We start from the raw sequence: 17,505 nt of genomic DNA on the forward strand, positions 1-17,505 counted from the left end.
ACTCATTACAACCAAGGTATGCAGAAGACCATCTCTGAACGCTGAACCTTGAAGCAGATGGGCTACAGCAGCAGAAGACCACACCAGGTGCCACTCATGTCAGCTAAGAACAGGAAACTGAGGTTACAATACACACAGGCTCACCAAAACTGGACAATAGAAGATTGGGAAAACGTTGCCTGGTCTGATGAGTCTCGATTTCTGCTGCGACATTCAGATGGTAGGGTCAGAATTTGGTGTAAACAACATGAAAGCATGGATCCATCCTGCCTTGTATCAATGCTTCAGGCTGCTGGTGGTGGTGTAATGGTGTGGGGGTACCAACTGTGCATGGTTTAAACACCACAGCCTACCTGAGTATTGTTGCTGACCGTGTCCATCCCTTTATGACCACAGTGTACCCATCTTCTGATGGCTACTTCCAGCAGGATAACGCACCATGTCACAAAGCTCAAATCATCTCAAACTGGTTTCTTGAACATGACAGTGAGTTCACTGTACTCCAGTGGCCTCCACAGTCACCAGATCTCAATCCAATAGCGCACCTTTGGGATGTGGTGGAACGGGATTTGCATCATGGATGGGCAGCCGACAAATCTGCAGCAACTGTGTGATGCTATCATGTCAATATGGACCAAAATCTCGGAGGAATGTTTCCAGCACCTTGTTGACTCTATGCCACCAAGAATTAAGGCAGCTCTGAAGGCAAAAGGGGTCCAACCCGGTACTAACAAGGTGTAGGCCTACCAAAAAAAAAAAAAAAAGTGGCTGGTGAGTGTATTTAACATTTGGGGGAGACCATTTTGAATGCAGCGTTACACCTTCTGCAACCCAGGTATACTTATGATACCTTCACCATTGACACTGATTGTACCTATCAACAGCAGACAGACAACGGCTTCTCCAGGGTTATGGCGGGGCCACTTGAACAAAACCAAATGCAGAACGCCAATACACTAACAATAGAACCAGTCGTAATAATAATGGCAATTTGTAAAGTTTATTTATGATCATGATTACATTTGTAAATAATTATTTTGCACTGCAGTGCGTAGCAGAGCAATTATTTTTCTATCAGTATATTGAGGGTGATGTTTTGAGCATATTTGAATACTGGGGAGGATTGTGTCCCCCGCCTGTGTATATATATTATTACTGCCTAGCTTGGAGGAGTGTTTAAGAACCATATATCTCGCAAACTCCCAAACAAAATTACATTTTGTGGATGACATTTTGCTGCTTGTGGGAGAACATACAGTTGTCTCTGCTTGAATCAACAGTAGGAAATTGGCAAAATTGTTAAAACACTGAGTTTGATAAATAGGAAATGAGATAAAAAGAGAGAGTGCAGGTCCAGAGTGATTAATTACTCTCTGTATCAGGAGGGCCTTCTGCTCAGTGTGATACATGGAGTCCTGTTGAGTGTTTTACTGTAGATGTGTGAGTGTGTTGAGCTAGAACTTGAACCCTGCTGTGCAATAACATCTTGCCTCCCCCTGGTTAATTCTGTTTTGATCAAAAGCATAAGAGGTTAATTTGGCGGACTTGCAAGACCAGCTGGTCACTGTGTTTCAAATCAAATTTTTCTAGTGATTTTATTTCGTTCAGGCTTAGTGGTTTTTGGTGCTCTTAGACACCGTATGAAGACAGCCCCAGACAGAGTTTACTGTACAGAGGAATCAAATCAAATGTGCCACCACATGTGATTTTGGCAAATAAAATGTAGGAAATTGTAACCCTTTTTAAAATTAGTATTCAGTCAGTCCTCAGCCTGCAGACAGCAAAAGCCTTTTGACAAATCATTCAAGATCCTGTCAGCTCAGACTGTACCTCGTTGCTGGTAGGAAGTCGGTGTCTGAGTGGAAACAGTTGGCCAGGCCTGCTGCAGACGTCTGATGGCTGCTGAGCACAGTCAGCCCCTGTGTCCCAGCCCACTTTGCCTCAGGGCTCTCATCATTAGCAGGGAGTTGGGTCTTGCATGAGAGCAGGAATGAGTTCACTGAAAAGTCAGGAGTCCCTTGTCACCCTTCACCCCAACCCAGCAGTGAACTCTAACTCACTCCTCTCTGAATTTTTATCCAAAAGCAATCCCAATCCACTCCAATTCTCTGTCCGTTTGATATCTTTCCCTTTCTTCACGTCTTATGTCTTTTGTTTCCATTATCGTCTTCTTACATTCCAGTGTCTGTACTGTTCAAAGTGGTTTCTCCTGTCAAAACTAAGTCAGAGCAGAGACGAGAGTTCTCTCTGACACTTAAAAGATGTTGAAATCCTACAAATGCCGGTCCAATTCTCTCAAAGAAAGTTGCGTTTAGACGTTTTAATTCCTTTGGTATTCCACATTTTGGATGACCTAATGTTTTTAGTCAGACTGAATGCCAATTAGCTTCAGATATATTTAAGTAAAACAGCCTTTTTGAATTCTCTCTATCCCCCCCTCCGCCTCTGTTAGGCTTCTTGCATCAGCCCTGGGCATTGTTAGTGGTTGTAGTTGCTCACTTTTGGATTTACAGCTCTGCAGTCCCACAGATTGGTCTGTCTTAACCAAGCTTGCTCTTTGAAGAAGGCCCATAAACCTGACCAAATGCTGCCACTTATTCTCAGTAATTAAAACAAGCTGCCGTGAAGAAAAGTCCTTAAATTATCAGAGGCTAGGCACGATTTAAGCCCCACACACACACGATCTCTCTGCCTGCGTGGTCGTGCTTCAGGGGGGTCGTAACCATTGACATCTCCATCCTCACAACAGATTGCATGTGTGAGGAGTTTTGCACCAAGACAGAAACCTTTTAGGAGTTGTAGTCCTGAAGGCTTTCCCCCATATGTACTGTAAATTCAGGATGGGTGGCCATACAAGTCCAACAACATGCCACTGAGCTGAGATAACGCCACAGGCAGTAAATCAAACCAACGCAATCCATAAAGTGAAAGTGAATTAATTAGCCTCACAGAGACAACTTGAAATGATCTACCACTGAAGATTTAACCTTGTTTACTACATGTAATTTAGCAAGCTTTGGGGTAAGAGAGGCTGGGGAACTGGCAAGCATTGCCATTATAGGTTGTAATGATGTAGATGATGTAAGGCTAATAATTTACCATACTGGTACAAACCGTAATGTGAATCATCTCACTCGTATTACCATCACTGAACTCCCCGAGTCCTCATCCAGCCTATCTGGTTTGAACGGTAATGAGGAGCAGGATGCGGGTCATGGGTTCAAACAGCCTGTTATGTGTTGACCTGCAAGCTGGCAAAGTAATGAGTGTCGAGATGATGAAGATGCACGCGCACGCACAGCCAGTCTCTGATGCTGTCTGACAGTGAACTGGCAGTGTCATCCTATTTGGTAGTCAGAAAGTGCTGGTGGAGGAATGAGTCACAGGAGGGGTTTTATCTTCTTGCCAGGATGAAGAGTTACATTTTTTTCTCCTTACGTTATTTTCTCTTTTGTTGCACAAGATGCGTCAGATTTCATGACAGTATGTGAGGAGTGTGACAGTACACAGTACGGTTCAGTTTAGGAGTAATGGTTTGGTGCTAGTGCGGTACAACAAAAAATTATATTTAAGGTTACGTTTCTTTTCATTTATTTTAAACGGATAGTAGTTCAAGTGTCATGGAAACACAAAATCCTCTTGCTGGGGGTTGAGGTGGCATTTTGTCCATTGGCAGGTTTGGAAAACTATCGTAAGTGCTATGTTGTAGGCAACTAGACATGTTTGAGTTTCTTGAAGAGGTTTCACCTCTCATTTAAGAGTCGCAGGCTACCCTGTAAGGGTTCACACCCACACAGAGGTTAAAGCCTGCAACTCTGTTCCAGTCATTGACCCGCCCCTGGACACAGACTGGCCAATCATAACGTAGCATCAGGCTTGCTCAGACCAGGGTCCAACAACAACAAAGCTGTGCTCCATTTACTCTAATGCAATTGTTTAAGATTTCCTTCAATTTCAGGCTGGTTTTGTGGATTTGAAGCGAAATACTCGTTACCTGGAGAGGCTGGAAAAAGATATACATTCATACATACATTCAAAGTCAAACCCTGAAAAGTCTAGTGTTAGCTAGCTAGCTACTGAAGATATAGCCTACTGCACATGCTGCTTTTGCTTTTTAATGATTATAACAGTGAAAAAAAGGCCGACCCTGCTGTACAGAAACCAGTGAAGAGAAGCAGGGAAGCTTTGCTGATATTCCACCAGCTGTGTGTCATTGCATTGTGTGCAGATGAACGTTGTTTGACTTCCTTCGGAGATCCCTGCTTGTCCGGCAGCAGAGGTCTGGGTGCTGTCAGCGGCATGGGGACACCGCTCATTTGCACACACTGCGATGCCACACAGCTGGTTCTATATCGGCAAAGTTTCCCTTTATATTCATTGTCTTCTGTGGCGATCACCAGTGATGTGGTGGTTCACTTTTACACTGTGATCTGTAGCCAATATATATATATATATATATATATATATATATATATATATATATATATATATATATATATATATATATATATATATATATCCTTAAAGTGCATTTTATAGACCCTTCTGTCTACTTCTCTCTGGCTGTCTTTACACTACCATGTCTTGATGCCCAATTCCGATTGGTTGCCTATATCCGATTTTTCCTGACTGCTGTTTACATGTTTTATTCACCTTATTTTTCACAGAAACAAGCAAAACAGAACGCAGCCAGCTTCCGTGTTTTTTGTGCGACACTTCTGGTCCAGCACTCTTGACCACTGTGTAAATGTCCCACGGTATTTGCTACAGTGACATTACTGCACGCATTGAAATGTTTACATTACTGAAAGCAATTTTAAGGACTAACTTTAAATATCTGAAGTTAATCATTAAAGAATAAATCACCTGGAAAGCTGGTGCTGCTCCACATAATTTAAAAGGTAACTTACACAGAGCGGTGGAAATGTCCGTGCTGATTCAGGTGCTATCAGAGCCAATCTACGCATCACTATGGCTTAATAATCAACTCAGTCAATAAAAACAACCCGTCCTGTGTTAGGAGTGTATGTCGCTGACAGAAAGAAAGAAAGAAAGAAAGAAAGATAGAAAAGCAGCATACACCTCACATATTTATCTCTCACAGTTGCGCACACGTTTGGCTGGCATACAGAAGCACCGTCTCTGTGTCTGTGTGTCGAGGGTGCGAGCCACAGCTTCAGCTGCTCAGGTAGAGAGGCTGTGTAGCCTGGTGTGTTTTTTTTGCTGATTCGGTTCTGCAGGTTCTCTGCTGGTACACTCGAGACGGGGTCAAGCAGTTTGTCTCACTCGGGATAGATTGTGCTTTTCTTCATAGTTTTTGATTGACGTGCGATTTATTTGGCTTTCCTTCCTTTCCCTTGCTCATGAACACGTCATCAAAATGCACTGTCGTCGCATTATTCATGACGTACGATGTGGATTGCCAGGAAATATCTGTTATGTCTGTTTAGATCACAGACCTATTGGCAGATATCTGATTCATATCCGATATATTTCCACATATGAAGAAGGCCTGAATCTGATGTGACAATATCCGATATCATGCGTTTTTTTCCTGTTTACACGTTCATGTTACAGATCCGATCTGTGCCACTTGAGAGGAAAAAATCGGAATTGGGTCACTTGAACCATGTAATGTAAAGTAGGCCTCTGATTATATTTCTTCAGAATAGCTAGTTAGCTGTTAGTTACAGTCGGACCATCACAAAGTGGTAGGGCTTAACGAAGGGTTAGTTAGAATTGAAGAAGCCTTTTGGATGAGAGGTTGAACGTCTTCAAGAAACTCAAGCAAGTCTTGTCCAGGACATAGCACTTAAGATTACCATGATCTGCATGACTGAGAATCTTCACCAACATGTTTGTTAAACTATTTACATAAAAAAAATATGTAACACTTTAAACACTTGTGCTCCATGGGCCCAGTAATGTGGAAACAGCGCCAATCATCTGGGTGAATTTTTTTTTTTTTTTTTTAAAGCTGCAGCTGAATGTTTCTGGCTTCATATACCACTGAGCAACTTTCATGGAATGAACAAGGTCCCGCCTTCAATTTTGTATCCAGGCCTCTTCATACATCCATGAAAGAGACCTGGCACTGCTGGTAGTTGAGACATGGACTTGGATTACTGTTAGCTGCATGCATGTAAATAAATGGCAGAATATATCTGTCTTTTTTTCTGATGGTCTGAATAAGTTGCTAAATTTGTTGCTTGTTGCTTTCCAGAAATAGTCTGAGATGTCGCTAAATCTAAGGAGATAGGTGCCAAGTTGGTAACACTGCTGCAAACTGATTATTCTGCATGCACCAGATCGTGACCCCCACACTGTGGCGGTTTGGAACAAAAACATGAACTGTTACAGCCCTACAGCATGTGATTCAAAATGCGAGTTCATTCATTATGTTCGGTCAGTACATAATACACTGACCTTGTCAAAGAATGACGAGGAGAACTCTTTTCTCCATCACTAGTTTGACCTTGTTCTATCAGTGGTCCTGTAGTCCCTTGGTCCAGATTGCTTGTAGATAACTGCTGATTTACATAAAGGCTTTGTTTAGAAACACTGTTTTAAAATGCCTTTCGAATACTGATGTGAGGAGTTAATGCGCAATGAATATTCATGATTTAAAAAAAGGATTCTACACAATTGAGCAGGAAAAATAGACAGTGTAAAGTCCTTGATTACATCAGTTGTTGGATATGTTGCAGAACACTTCAGTCAGGTTAATGACTTGGTGTTTTTTTAAAAAGGGTTCCGCCTTTTTAAAGATCTTCAAATTGCACTCGGGAGATAACCGGCCATAAAAACTTTCATTATTCCCATAGAAGAAGCTAAATAATGTAATTCCAGAAAAAGTGCTCGCTGAGATATTGCTGTTAATTGCACAGTGAAACTGAATAGCCAGCCATTGCATCAGGTTGTGCTCTCTTAACAGATGGGCAGGCGTGATGAAAAAGACCTTTTTAATTAGTCTGTCTGAAGACGTTTCTTCATAACCAGCAGCCCCCTTTACGTTTAAGTTTCAGTGGCCACCAGGCAGGCTCTTAGCTGGCTCCCAGCAGCAGCCATCTGGTGGACAGCAGAACCCAGGCTACAGGGTGGCTCCCCACTCCACTGAGCCGACACGTAGCCCAAGGACACAAGGAGAGAGGCTCGTGCCTGACAGGTCTTTACTCTGTTTAATCTGGTACCTTTGTGCTCTGTGTGGGAATCAAGGGTCACGCTAACAGCCAAGATATGTAACGTTGTAGAGGTGGGTCAGAATGTTATGGTTGTCGACGTGGTTAAGACAAAACGGAATGTTGTGTGTGTTAAGTAGGTAGCGTGTCTTACTCACTGCAGTCATTCTTATTTAATAAAATCATATATCAGCATATAGTTTCAGAAAGATTAGCACCTGGGTGTTGCATTTTGACCGGCTGTGTGGGAGATACTTGCATCAGCAGATTGCAGACTACATTTTATTCTAAGCGTCTTTCTGCTTGGATGACTTCACATTCAGTACTTTTCTTTATATCCTGTCTTTTTTGGTGGTTAGATCAGCTCATGTGAGATTATAAGAGCGTTGCACTTTTCTATTTTTTCCCAAATAAACTAGGACTTGTGAAATGCAAAGGCTTATGTGATTTCAGGTCTCCATTATGGCTGCTAGTAAAATGACCTGGCTTTGTAGTCGTCATTGGACAGCAAAATTGCATGTGTTTCTTTCTCTTTTAACCAGGAAGAATCATTTTGTGTACCTTGTTGAAGAGGTGTGTTTGATTTTTCAGGGCTTGTGATTGCTTTCTCAGAAACCCTTATGCATTGGATTAAGCTTGCTGCCTTTTGTGTAAATAACCATTTTAAGTGTGAGAAATCCATCCAAGTAGTATCTTAACACAATATGCTCTTTGATTTGTTTGCATACTTTGGAATCGGCAACACCACATTGTAGGGTTTTATGCAGACCTCAAAAGCAGCGGAAGGCGTGCATTACAAACTGGCAGATAAGCGTGAAACTCAAACTGTTCTTGTGTCCATATTATAACTTGAAGTAGCCTTGTTGCACACTAAATCACACACCATGGGAACGTAATTACATATCACATGTGATTGGAGATCTTTGCAACACTGTGTCTTCACTCCTCTCAGAAAGAAAGGAGAATTTCCTGCAGTGTAATTCATGCAATAACAATGGTATATATTTGGATTCTGTTCTTCCCGTTTCTTTTGTATTTTTCTCACTCTGGTTCACCTTATTGTGATACCACATGCATTGCATTCATAGTTTGCATGTTTTTACCGTGACTAAAAAATATAATCATACTGTCACGGTCCAGCCTCCGGGTTAATCCACCAATCAGACGGAGCCTTGTTCTATGGTTGATGCTTTCGTCTGCCCCTCACTCACACCTTTTGATTATGTGTGCTGTTTTCATTTACACATGTAGATGATGATGATTATAGCTGTGAGGCGTTTTTTTTCTTTGGGTTTTTCCATTGCAGCAGTGAGGGGCCCCTTCATTGTCAACACTGAGATACAGTGCATTGTCTCATCAGACAGTTTCAGATGCACCACAGTGGTGACAGCCCAAACACTCTCTTTGTATTCCCTCTCTGTCTCCCAGATTAGAGCTTGATTGGTGCAGGTTGCTGACAGGAGGCTGTCAGTAGTTGTGATGTATGAAGTGGAATATGTGCAAGTGAAGAGGTTAATTACACAACATTTAAGACCCTTCTTTGCCTCACCATTCATACTGTAGCCAATCACATCCAAGACACTCGCTAATCAAGAGTAGGCTGGCAGCTCTGTGCCGTGGCAACAGTTGCCGTGATGGTGGATTGTCTGGCAGGGACTGTGTGTCCTGCTGTTTGCCTATTTGAGTTGGTTGGCAGGCTGGTACAGTCCCCCCTCTCTTTTAGTGCTGTTCATTCATAGCCAGAAAGAAGGTGGAGAATAAATGTGTTCTCTGAATTGCTGATAAACTGGATCATACTTGTGTCTGGTTTGTGCTTCATTAAAGCTGACAATCATGTTCAAAGAGAAACAATTTGTGTACCATTCAAGTGAACAATATAGCAGAATACTTAGAGTAGCTGGTCTTTTTTTATTCCAGTGCCCTAGAAAGAGCTACATGAGGTATATTATTGTGCTCTTCAAAGGTTTTATATGAAATGAGTAAATATTTAAAGGGGAGCGCTTTTTGCAGAAACTAATGTATTTTCCAAAATGTTTTTAAAGTAGGGATGTCATGAGAACCAATACTGTGGTACGAAGTCGATGCCAAAATTCTGAAAACGTGATGGTACTTATTGTTCTCCAGTACCATAGGTGTAGTAGGTATCAAGATGCAATTATTTCAGACTGGGCAGCATATGTGCTTGCAAGTAGGCTTGGGTTGTATCACAGTCTTACAGTATATTAGGGTATTTAGAAATTCTGACAGTATGATTTTCAGTGCTGTCAACAATACAGGCGCTGTCTTTATTAAACTCATTGTATGTAGTGCACATCACGCACCAGCAGAGGTCAGTGTCTGGTCTCCACAGGTGGAATAGCTTTACTGTAAGACACTGTAGTGGGGATAACAATACAAGACTACAAACAGCCACGACAGCAGAGAGACTTCGGGAAAACTAACTAAGTAGACTACAAACAAGACTAACTGAGACGGATTTGGTGAGTTTTATTTAGTTTTTGTGGATGTGTGTGTTTTAGTGTGTTTTAGGATGAGTTAACTGGGCAATTAAGCTAACGTTAGTCATAGTTCGGGAAAGAGAGAAACCTGAATTCAGAAGGTGTACTGTTGTCTCTCGGTATTTAATAAGGAAAATATGTGTAAGTATATTACATTTCTCTTGTCATTTTGTCAGTTTCATAGACTGATACCCTGGGGAAGATATGAAGTAATGAAAAAACAGATACCACCCAAGCCTACCTGCAAGTGGTCTAGTATACCTTTAAATGCCAGAGGAAGAAGAAGAAGAAGAACATGTTGAACATGGTGACGATTGCAGCTGCCACGACAGCTCTGCCTCTACTTGTTGAAAAAAAAGCATTTTTCCTGAGGCCAGCATATTTTGTTAATTCTTTGCAATGGGAGTGCTGTGTATTTATACTATGCTACAATCTCCAGCAGCGTGACGAGATGCTGAGCATCTATTCTGCGCTGAGCGCTTCCATTTAGCATTTTTTTCCTGGTCACCAAGAGTTGAAAAATGTTCATCTCTGGGTAAAATGCTGCCCTCCTCAATGTCACTTTTACCCAGTCATCCAATCACAGTAGAGGAGGGGCAGCACAACAAAAGACCACATAGACCAACCATCGCATCTTACATGTACAAGTGCTGAACAACAACAACAACAACAACAGAAGATAAATATGTTAATATACTGTAGGCTACATATAAATGTGTCCTCTACACACAAAATCTCAAAAACCCACATACACTAGTACTTTGCATTTGAGACAGATCACCAGGGATTATTAATAAAATAAAATAAAATGATAAAGAAATAAAATTTAATTGAAATGTTTTAATAAAGGAGTGTATGTTTAGATGCATGGGATTTATTGTCTTGTTTTTGTTTTTAACCGTGGTATCACATTGGGTAATGAGATTAGTGGAATTTCACCTGTATTGGACTTCTACATTTCTGGTACTTGCCTAGTGCAAACATACTCAGAAATATAATATAATATAGTTTATACTTTATAGTTTATACTTTAATCAGTCAGTTCTGATTTTACAGTCATCCTCCTGATCAATGAATACTCTTGTTAGTTTGCTGCTGCATTCGACAAAGTAGGTCTGGATGAAGCATACTGAGGTTCAGTTTCAGTTTGAGAGACAAACTCTTAAAGTCGCACAGTGAGATAAGGCATTCTCGACCGGCCCCCCTCATGTGCTGACACTTCAACACCATGACCCTTGTCTACAACTTGAAACATATGGCTGCCAGTGGTTGCTCCCTACATGTCAACAGTGTTGTCTCTCGGCTGCCTGAGCTCACAACTCCAGCTTTCATCTAGCTCACTTTAAAGTATGACCTCTCTGACCTGTCAGAGAAACACACATCCACTCCCGTCACCCTGAGTGAAGGACCTCTCACCACTGCAGTAATGAGCAGCACTGCTGAAACACAGGATGGGCTTTTGGATGACAGTGACAGAGATTTTCAGCAAACATTAAACTTGAAAAGTTTATAGTTGTATACTGAAAGTGAAGAATAACCTATTACATGTGTGTGTACCTGCAAAGATCTCCGGATATCAAGATTCATGGATGACATTTATTCTACAGGACCCTGCTAATTATTTTCTTTTATGATTATATTTCTCTGTGGAGCCCCACATGGAAGCTAGTACAGTTATGCAGATCCCAAAGGTATTAAAATCACAGCGCCTGGTTACCAGCTTGCTTTTTTTATGATTGGTATCATAGAATGTATAACACTGTTTAGTTAGTTGTCATATAGTGAGGCTCATTTTTACAAAAAAGTGCATGTTTTTTATTTCGTACTGTGGTACAAGAAAGTAATTTGACTTTGGTCCTCTTTGTTACGGTAATGAAACTGTATGGGAGCCCCTCTGAGGGTAGAACAAAACATAATGTCCTTGACAACGCTCAGCCTCTTTCTTTTCCAAATGAAGAAACAAGACATTGTTCAAAACAGCAGCAGTGAGATAATTTCTGGTGCGAATTTCCCCAAGGTAATGTTCATTGTGTTTTAGTATATGTTGCTCCATAGCAACTGAGATGAAATGGTTTTATTGATTTGCTCAGGAGCAAATTAGGCCTCGCCCTGGAGTGTCCATGCAATTCACTCTGCACTGCCTCTGTTGCGCTACGAACAACCTTCAACAGATATTTCTTCCTCCTCTTTAATTACCACTGGTTACCTGAATGGCATGGCACACAGAGAGCTGCCCTCGTAATTAGCCGTCAGCTGTTTTAAGGCACAGCTCATTGATTAGGTCATGATCACTAATAGGACGTGAAATCCTGCTGCCTTCTCTATTGATATAGACGAGAATGAATGGCGGTTTTAAATTTGCTCCAGACCTCAGAGTTAAGCGTTTAGATAGGCAAATCTGTAATATCAGTGTTTTACAGTCACATTTGAGTTGTGAACATTTTTAGTGCCCATCGTGGGGAACTCATCAATTTGTGAGAGATGTGCTTACCATGCTGATTTTCAATATGGAATTATACAGTGAACCCTGTTTGGCCAATCTGTTGCTGTGAGATGCAGTCGGGTGATGTCCTCCCAGTTGGCTCACAGAAAGCTATCAGGCTTGATTTTTGTGTCTTACTGTCCAAATTACGCAGTTACTCTAACTGTGAACTACAGGGTTACATCCTTCATTCTGGCTTTGCATTTTTGGAGGGATGTGTTATGACTGGATTAAGAAGATGGTTGTAAAGTATTACCACTATGACTCCCTGCAGTAGCACATGTGTCATGTTCTGTTTCTGTAATTCCATATGATTTGCCTCATCAGCTTCTGTTTTCACCATTCACAGAAAAATAGAAAAAAAGAGCAGAAGAGCTTTTTATGAATGTTGTATCCACATGCATTTTGTTTCCTGCTTCACTGTTCACTGCAGTTTACAGTAACCCAGATCGTTTGTGACAAGGACATCTCAAAGTAGGAAAATGACACCTAATCAAAAAACGAATATTTAGAGTCCATCTAAATAATGCTAATTTTAAAAACGGTTAAACTACAGTGGTGGGTTTCCTTTTTTTGATTTCACCCACATTGATTATTAAAAACACCACTAAATTCTTGAAGTTAAAAAAAGCAAATATAACCATACTAATGATTAGGTACAGTCTGTAAGTTTGCATCCTCTGCAGGTAACCATTACATAAGGTTAAAGAGACAGTTGACCTCAAACTCAAAAATGCATTTTTTCCTCCACCTGTAGTGCTATTTATCAGTGTAGATTGTTTTGGTGCAAGTTCCCAAGTGTTGTAGGTGTCAGCCGTAGAGATGTCTGCTTTCGCTCAAATATATTGAAACTAGATGACTCTCAAGCTCACCAGCAGTGTCTCTTTCCAGAAATCATGACCCGGTTACTCAAGATAATCCACAGACCTTGTTGTGAGTAGTTTCATGTAGAACCTATTTCCATTCCACCAAACTACACCTGCTAACCGTATCAATGCGCGAAAGAAACTGTGCTTTCACTGCTAGCTCACCTAGCACCTCTGAGCTAACTAACATTACAGCTCAGCCGAGGAGGATGCCATTAATGTTCATATCACATGCTGTCATGTGCACAAGCCTTTCGTCCATGAGTACATGCACGCTTCCTTTTGCGCGGTGATAAGGTTGGTGAGTGCAATTTGGTTTAAAAAAAATAGACACAAGAGGCATTGCTGTTGAGTTTTTAAAATGTACTTGTTTTGGTACATTGAGCACGATAAACTGAGTGTCGTCCCCTTCCATTTTGTTCCATTATATTTACAAGAAGGCATCCCTACAGCCAGTATCTCCAATACTCTGCAACTCACACCAAAACAATCCAGATTGATAATTAGCACCACAGGTAAGAGGGAAAACATTTGTTTTTGATTTTGGGGTGAACTGTCCCTTTAATGTTTGGCAATTGCACATTGAATATCCAGACCCCAGCATGTTGTTTCTTTGTTCATTCGTAATCATTGATCTTCTCTCTGGGAATGCGACTAGTCTGGATGAACAGGTGGGCCAGTGCCTACAGGCATGTGAACTCGAGGCCTCAGTAGCTCCACCATCCACACTTTGTGCTCGGGAGACTTTTGGCGGACGTGTGGCGGTCCCTCCTCCTCCTTCCATCTCCACAGCTCCCCAAACACAGTTGTTCATGAATATGGATGGCAGGCAAGGCTCCCTGGCATCATTAACGTGCCACAAGCCCATATAAATCACATCACCATAAAACCTCCAAATGCTCTGATAAAGAAGGTAACGCGATAACAACCGGCAGAAGTCAAGAAGACAAACAATTCTTGAGAGGAAAAACACTGGGTTCTCAGTTTGTTGCTTGTTCTGCAGATTTGATTGGGTCCTATATTACTCTGCAGTTGTGTAGCAGTGTTAACAGCCTCAAACATCTCATGTGACAAGGCTGGATGCAGTTACATGCAGACACAGTTTATCTTGGCTGAGACGTTGACAGGCACTTGTGCACAGCTGCAATGGACTTTAGCACATAGAAAACTGCCCCCTCTCAGCATGGGGAAGAAAAGCTTTGACATCTATTCATTTAAAAAAATGAGGGCACATATTAAACTCCAGTACCCACTTTTGACAAACTGCTGCACTATAGAGATTGTAGGGATCGCCCTAAGATGTTTGAGTATGATTGTCAGAGTCTACAGAACTGCAGTATAATTGGATGTAACGACAGTGTGAAAAGTGGCTAGTTGTTCTGGGGTATATGGCTAATTCCCAAAACTGGAATAGTTTTTGAATAGTAATCCGAGATGATAATGCACCGCCCCCCCCGACCCCCCCCCCCCCACCCCCCCCCCACCCCCCCCCACCCCCATCTCCATCTCTGGAAAAAATGGAAGGGTAAAAGCAAAACGCAAAACACATTTAAATGGCACAATCAGCAGCTGGACTCTGCACTGAGGGCATTTTGGCAGTCTGTTGGCAGCCAGCCCCATCCTCTCTTGTCCTCCCTGACAAAGCCATACACAGCCATGAAACACACACACAAGTGCTTGGTGTGTGTTGTTGCCTTTTTAGAAAGACCTTCTAACCATCTGTAGTGTTCTTGAATAGGAACCTTTATGCCTTTGGTTTGTGATACACATGAACATGCCGTGTGTATCCCGGGGCCACATTCAGACCAACAATAGCACTGCGTCAAACAACACAGGCACATTCTCTTTCAAAGAGACCAATGCACTGGCAAAGCAAGGTGCTGCCACAGAGGGCTCTGGCTAAAAACACAGGGTTGTCCATCAAAAAGTTGCTCCTGGCTCAGCTGCTGCCACACTGCTGTGCAACATCCTCCAACCTTACTGGGTACCTTGTAGCATGTACTGAAAGCTTGTAGTGCTGCACTGTTTGTGGGGTTGCATACAGATTGCCAAGCCCTTTGAGGGAAATTTGGGGATTTGGGGCTATAGAAATGCAATTTACTTGACTGTGTTTATCTTACAAGCAGTAGGTTTTAAAATCCAGTCGTAGATGAATATAAACTGTTGCATGATGTCTTTTCATCTGATATTGCTTTGAAGTGAACATCTCTGTATTTCATTTTCTTATTATCTGTAGCAAGACACCAAAATCAAAGCAGCCTCTTTTGTGTTTTTTTTTTTTTCCGATGCAGTGCTGTTGTTGGTCTGAATGCAGCCTTAGATTAAGATATGACCCAAAGTTTCATATGTACATCCAGCATCACCTCTGCATTGATGTGTGTTTTTGTTTATGGAACTTTGAAGAATGGATTATTGATTACACTTCATGTGGCAAAGACTACAGTATAGTTCTTGAGGATTTTAATTTAAATCGATATCTGAGTCACTATTGCTGAATGAGATAACACAATGATGGTTGAGCCTATGGCTCAGTGATGATAGCCGCTGCATTTGCTCTCCTACAGACTAGGTAGGGTGGGTGGTAGGGCTGTATCCAGTTTAGAATTTTGTCAGTCACATGGAATTTGGCTGCTCAATAGGAAAATTTGACCATTCGAATGGCTCCAGTGGGGCATTCAGGGTGACAACTATGTTCACATAATATATTGAACGAGCCAAGTTAGCCCACTGAGCTAAAGCCAGAGAGCTGTAAGTTCACCATTTCTAAGCAAAAGGAAGAAGATAACATTATCTCAGAGCCTAACTGGGCAAAGCCTCTCTTCCTCCGGAAGAGCAGCTGCCTCCATCTTCTCAGACTCACTCTGGGTCTGTGTCTGCAGCTGCCTGTACTGTAGAACAACGTCAAAGTGACGAGCGCTCACTCTACAGCTACTGCTCAACTTGAGGAATCTCAGTTAACTGAGGGGTCTCTGACTGATGACTCGAATCGACAGCCCTAGAACTTGGTGTCTGTGGTGACATTCGCAGGAAAAATCACAAGTGGTGCACAGGTAGTGACACATTTTTGAGCCCAGTCTCACTTCGAAGTCGTCAAAATCCAGCACTTGGGCAGTGACTTGTGGCATCAGAAACTGATGAAAGACGACGTCCTTTAATGTTGGCATGATACGAGGCCGGTTGCCATTATAGTTTAATGGTGCCAGGCAGCATCAGGGGGAATTGCAGCGAGACTGGATGAAAGTTAAAGTGGCAAATGTCCGACTGGGGTGGGAGGGGTGATGGATGGGTCCAACAAACCACGACTTTCACCTGAGAGAGCTGTGTTCACGTCCAGTAAGATTCTAAAGCCAAACCTGTTCTTTTTTCCTAAACCCAACCACGTGCTTTTGTTGCCTAAACCCAACCATGTCTGTTTGTTGTTGAAGAAAAAAAAAAAGTCAACGCGCGGTTTTGTACCGATGTAGTGTGTTTATTTTGAAAGAGACTCTATGCAAACGGTAAATTTCCAGTGAAAACAGAAATGTATCTTGAAAGAAGACAATGCATGTAACAGGCAGAACTTGACACAGCGTCCCAGAGTGTCGACAACCAACACACCCGGGGTACCTTGCATGTCGTATGTGGACATGGAAAGTCCATGACTAAACATCAATATGTGATAAGGTTGGAGTGCATTTTTCCATCACCCAGCAATGGTTGGTCCACTATGGAGCTTTATCCCTATCTTTATTCAAGAGAGTGGTCTATCAGTTTGAGAGCATTATTTATTGATTTCACGTTCAAAAACCCTGCCCTCGCACTCAAATCGCCTCTGCTTGCACTTGGATCTACTCTGTTTCTGCTCAAACTGTGTGCTCGCACTCAGATACCATGTTGCACGCACTCAGATACCATTTGCTCGCACAGATTTCCTGCTCGAGCTTCGGCTTTTCTCCTCGCACTCAAACTGTTTCTGTGCGCTTGTGGAATTTCTGCTCTTAGATTTCTGCCCTGCGCTTGGATTTTTTTGTGTAACAACCCTGTCAAACTCCCCCAACCAATAGAATGCCAGATTTACTGTTGACCAATGAAATGATCCCTGCCTCCTTGTGGGCGCGCTCACCTTAGTTTTACAGCGTCCCGGCCGGGCAAGTACTCTTTAACCGGGTTCATCCACTCCCACCCTCCAGGGAAAGCCCTGTAAATTAAATGTTCTTCTCTTGCTTTCTTTACCACTTTTGGAATAAAGGGACTGTTCATTTACACACGTGCGCCATATATATATGATATCTTTAAATTTAATACTCTTTTGTCCCAACTCATCAAACGTCTCTGTAACGTCGGCTTTGGGTTGGCCCAGTGCCGTAGAATATACCCGCCCACATACGGAAGTCGCCACAGAAGACAGAATTTCATCTCCGCGGTGTTTGTTTGGAACTGAGCTCGCGGGACACAGCATCTCATCGCAGTTGGTTTCATATAAGCTAACTGGAATAAATTGG

This window comes from Epinephelus lanceolatus, chromosome 15 (assembly GCF_041903045.1).
Source record: "Epinephelus lanceolatus isolate andai-2023 chromosome 15, ASM4190304v1, whole genome shotgun sequence".
NCBI classification, from domain to species: Eukaryota; Metazoa; Chordata; class Actinopteri; order Perciformes; family Serranidae; genus Epinephelus; species Epinephelus lanceolatus.